We start from the raw sequence: 6,000 nt of genomic DNA on the forward strand, positions 1-6,000 counted from the left end.
TAATATTTAAGAATTGACTTTTAATAAAAATTATTGCTCTCAGTTAAATAGAAAATTGCAGGTAAAACTTGTGAAATCAAATTTGAGAATGTATAGCTCTTTTTGTGACAAAACAACGTTCTAACAGGTATTAGTTTCATTTCATGAATACTCTAGAATTCAGGTATTATAGTCTTCGGCTTCTTAGTCCACTATGACCTTTAAGTATAGTGCACGTTAAAACTTGAAATTAAAGGATTTTCTTTTGTGATAAATCACTTACAAATTACACCTGCAACCCACTAAAAGAAATTTAAACTCAACAGCTAGTTTTAGGACAAGATAACGCATTAATTTTTTTTTATTTCATTGTATTTGCAAGTCGGGTATTCTTTCCAAGCTCCGGCTTTCTAACCAACATGAGTGTCTCCAGAATATTGCTTTCTGCTTGTCAGACACCCGCAGCAGATTTCTTTAGGTCACGAAGAGTAGGTTTGGTATTTAAGGAATGTTCTTACTGTTCCTCCAAAGCAAGCTCGAGAAACAAATCTTAGGGCATATGCGATACTTTATTCTGGCTTACAGTTTTTAATTAATACAAATTTCATCCTAAAACTCATTAGAAATCCTTGTGTGTTTGCAATGAATTTCATGCGTGGACATCTGTGCGTATAATTTAGAAGACTACATGTTTTAAAGAAGAATGATGCGAGGCACCTTTACGCAACAAAATTTAGTATTTCGTGAGAGGAGATAAAATTATTTTTATTTATCATTTAGTTTATTTGAAAAACTCGGAAAAATACTTATAAAACGCTTTGAATTAAGGTAAGACCACCAGCAGTTGACACTGCAATGGTAGTTCACACTCATAAAGAAAAAATAAATAACTAAACGGAGCTACAAAGCACAAAAAATATATAAATAAATAAACAGCTACAAAAGCACAAAAAAAAAAAAACTGTTTGATCGCCGATGAGAGGGAAAGGCAAACTTGCGGTTCAGAGATGGAAATGGACAAATGGATACGTCTATTAGTTTTCAAGGATTTCAGTTTTTGCGGATGTACGTTAGCCTATAGTATCACATTCAAATGAGCGGAACACAAGCATCAAATGTTTACTTTTCTCCTTCATTCAGATAGACTCGTCTTAACTGGACGGTTGCCAACTCCATATCATCCGTGGTCAAACTATAAGTTTGTAGGCATACATTGCAAACATAAACACAATTTGTAATTGTTGTACAATTTAATTATTTTTCTTGTTATTATTATTATTTATTTGTTTTTAAGTATCATTAACTAGCGTTGTGTCAACTTCTGGTGGTTTTCCATTACATGTTTCCATCAAGCAAGACCTAGTTTGAAATCAACTGCGTAAGCACCTTCCCATGGACTATAAAGTAGCACACCACAAAGCGCACAACATAAAATACTATGAGTCATTACAGAACAACACAGCTGAACAAATGTGCAATTCGTTCTATGCAAAAATTTAGTTTGAAAGTAATTTGTTTTGCTGCAAGCAAGTTATAGAAATTAGTTCTATAGTGAGCCTTGCTTGTTCATTTTAATTTAAACTCTCAAATTAAAATGAACAATTATCTTGAAATTTTTTGAGCTGGAGTATTCAATCTATGTAAGATATGTTTTGAGAATCAGTTAAAATATTAAAAATGCATTTACATGATTGATAGTTAAAATTCATGCCTTTAAAATGAAGGAATAAAACTACACTATTTGAAGGAATAAAAAACAAGGCTCCAAATTATTTTAGCAAAAGTTTTTTCTTCGCATATTTAAACAATTTCAACGTAATTATCAGCTTATTCAACGGGCACGACGAATAAAATCTCAGAAAGTCTTCGTCAAAATTAAGTAACTAAGCTGTTTACTCCAAAACCTCATTTTTTAAAAATTGCAAGAGACATGTTCACAGCTAGCTAAATTTTGCCGATAAAAAGAAAATACTAATATCATTTATTTTAATTGGAAGACTCACTGTACGTACACTTCCAAGTTTCTTTGCTTGTCAAAAATGCTACCCGATGCAGTTTCAAATAAAGTTTTAAATGGCACCAAAGCTGCCAAAAACAAAAATCCTCTCCGAATATCTGGGTAAAATATCATTTAGCCAGCCAAACAAGATTAGCTGTGCAAGAGAAAAGATATCTTTCAATTAACAGTATCAGCCTTTAAGGGTTTCTATGCATACTTAATGCAACATTATCAACGACTCACGGTATTAGATGACTACTCCACGGCTGAGAAGAGGCGACAGGAAAAGGATGTGTCTTTTTTCTCCCCCCCCCCCGTCGAAAACTCTTGCACAATCTTCCGTGTTATCAATTCTCCGCTTTTAATCCTAAATTAATATAATGTACATCGCAAAAGGTGGGAGGAGATGTTTAAATTCAATTATCTCCTTCCCCAAACAAAAGCTTCTAATCTCTGTCGCATCATCCCCACTCAATAGACTGAGGGAGTGGGAAGGTCATTTCCTTACAGATTATGTTCTTCTCACCCCCCATCTCTACTTATTTAATCAAAATTTTCTACTCCGAGGGCTGTGAGGTTACTGTTGAACAAGGCCATGGTAAGGTCAATATTGACATGACGTTGTAATTTTGTTGAGCTTCTGCGCGATAGTATATTGAATTAATGTGCATGTACGATGAAGTCTTTGTGTAACGAATATCAATGCAACGAGTGCTCCCGTGAAATGTTCGGTGGGACATGAAATCTAAATATGATTTCAATATAAAAATAAGGATAATCAGTCATTTTTTACTTTTAATGAAAAAAAAAGTCCTTATAATTCGAATATTGATACAACAAATGTCTATGCATAGCGAAGTTTTTGATCTGAAATATAATGCAATCTAAATATAATTTAAATATAAAAAGGTTAAAGTTCAGTCATTTTATTTGTTTTTTAAAATGTGTGAAAACTCATTACAACCCCAGTAGTCTTTTTTTTTTTTTTTTCATTTTGTCCATCCATTTCCAAATGATTAATTTATTTGTTAGCTAAATCAAGTACATCTGACTTTTTAAAAAAATCTCAAAAGAATTTTTTAAAATAATCTCAAACCAAGTTGTTATTAATTCACAATTTTACATTAATGGAACTTTTACGCTGCCAAAATCAGTCACTAAAAGTGTTTTATTGTTTCACATCTAATAAACGCGATATTTCCCGCAAAATTTAGAGGAAAAATTATTTTTCAAGCAAAGAAGAAACCTGAAAAGCAATTTCCACATTTATTTTTTTTCAATAACTCATCCAAAATCTACGAAGAAGCAATTAAAAACCGATTTTTTGTTTTTCAAAATGTTTCAAAAAAGTTTAAACTAATTAGTGGATGGCTGAGAGGAAGTGAAAGTGAACTTTTATAATCCCCGAACGCTTCATCTTCTCAGGACATAATGGTATTTATAAATAATTTACAGGGCCGATCGCCGATGATAGCTGACAATAATGTGAGGGCCGTGTCTTCAACGAGCAACAGTAAGTCTCAATAATGAAAATGCAAATGAGTGGGGAATTCCTAGATCTCCCACAGACGTCCATCTCCTCAAGTCGAGGACATGTCTACGAATAATTCATAAAGTGAGCAAGTTGCCTCCAAATAACCGAAGCAAAAGCTGCCACCAGGTCTGCCAAGGTACATCGGAAATCGTCGGTAATTAAAGTGCAAATGAGTGGGGAAATTTCCCAAACTGTCCATCTGCTGGAGTCAAAACATGTCTACAATTGGTAGAAAAGTTACACTCGGCGAGCCGAGATTCGAATAATATTCGCGCGCATTGGCTTGTAATTCGAAACGAATCCCGGTCTGTTGCCACCTCCCATCCGGCTGACAGTTGGGCGTCTTTGATTTATGCTAATGCCACCGGACTCCGGAAAATTTTTGAATGCTTCCCACGTGTGCATCACCATCACTCTTTCGGGAATCGATAATTAACGCCGAGGGCAGGATTCGCCGCTGCTGCGAATCACTGCTGCAACAGAAATAGTTATTTAACGAAGAAGAAGATATCCTGGTAATGAAGTTGCACGTGGAATTAAGTGGAGCCCAGTTTGTGCTTATGGATTCAATTTTCGCCATTGATTTTTGTTTATCGGTAACTGCATTTGTTGCTATCTTGCCAAAACATTTTCCGGTTATCGCAGTCATTCCGGCAATTTTTCGGAAGTGCAGGATTCCACTTTGAACACAACAGCTCGGCGTATAACTTCAATCAATTAACCGTTCACCACATACCTGATTTAATCTTCAATACTTCACGTTGTTATTGGATTATTTTCGGGGATGTTATGAAACCTTTTTGATGCTCATTCTCTTTCATCCAAGCTTTGCTAAAAAGCCATTAAGAAAGATGACGTCATTTACTATATCTTGTTTTCGAAGTTTTTTCTGAAGATAAATTCGTATACAGTTCTCGAAAGAACTTACCTTATAAGGGGATATTGAGGAAATGCTGCCCTTCCTTATGTTACTTCTTCAATGCATACATCGAGCTGTCAACAAAGAAGTGGAAAACAGAATACAAGAATTCAAATAAAACGCAACATTTACGCTGATACGTTGCCATACATATTAAAAATATTTAATCAGAAAACCAAAGTAAAGCATTGCAAGAACAGAAAAACTTGAGCAGCGGGCAAAACCCTTAAATTTTTACCTATCTTAACCATTAAAAGAACCCAACTAATCAAACCTTAAAAATTATTTCATGCAAGCATAATATTCTCTTTTTAGGCAACTTATGTATACAGTTCAATATTTTAAAAAATACCGAAGGAAATTCTATTAGTAACTATGCATAATTATACATTTTTTTCTAGTGCTGAATCAACACAGAGAAAAACTACTTGGAACACTACATTCTATTTTAAGCTACTCATATCTAAAAGGCATCTCCCTTGAGAATTCCTAGATCCTGCTCTAATATTTGACTTTTAAGAAACCTGGAAATTTCAAAAGCATTTTCTACGAATCATAGCTGATAAAAGTTCCAGTATTCCCGCCTTAGCAACTAGTATGTAAATTCTCTATATGGTATTTACGTGGGCAATGAATTAAGCCAAAGATTGTCGGTCGTAGTTTTCTGCCTAAATGATTTGCAATAAATACACTTTTTAAGCTTCAAAGCTCATGGTTGCCATTAAATACAAAAGCAGAACCCTTACTTACATCCTTTTATTTAAGTCAAGAAGCTGAAGAGCGGGCTTATTTCGGAGAAAACTCATCAGCTTGTGCGACAATCTGGAGGTCAACAGAGGAAATTTATTCTGTAAATGTTGTTTTGCTGTCAGCACAGTCTAAGTACGGAGAAAGCTACTTGCGCTCCCGTGGGTGTGCGGACGTAGTGTTAAAAGCCAATCCTCAAATGATATACTAACAATATTTAACTAGAATTTACGAAGAATAAGTAGTTTGAACTGTAAATTTCCAGTAACAAAATCATTTCTCAAAGATTGAATGCAAAAAAAAAAAAAAAAAAAACCTACAAATTAAACTCAATACATAATTTAAATGATGAGAGCTTTAAAAACATCGGCTAAGACAAATCGTTTTAATAAGGAAAAAAAAAAACAATATGAAATACGCATTCACTTATCTAAACGAATGAAACTGAATAAAATTGAGTCGTTTTACGAGCTACATCAGTGTACTTGAAACTTACAAAATGTTCTAGAAATGATGTAATCATAATTTTCTTCTTCCTTTCTTAAAGTAAATATGCACGTTTGAATCCAATGAAAATTCTTTCTTAATTTACTGTTTCTGAATTTCACATCAGGAGCAAATAAAACACAGGGAATTTTAAATCTCCCACCAATTATCACACATTAATTTAAGCTATTTTTTATGCGAAGCATTTACGTTAAAGAACAACACTTAGGGGAAAAGCTTTAAGTATGATGATTGTAAATATGTACAAAATGTTTTTAATGACTTCTCTGAAATGAGTTTGTGTAATGAAATTATTTGAAATTAGATGAAACGATA

This window comes from Uloborus diversus, chromosome 2 (genome assembly GCF_026930045.1).
Source record: "Uloborus diversus isolate 005 chromosome 2, Udiv.v.3.1, whole genome shotgun sequence".
In the NCBI taxonomy this organism is placed as follows: Eukaryota; Metazoa; Arthropoda; class Arachnida; order Araneae; family Uloboridae; genus Uloborus; species Uloborus diversus.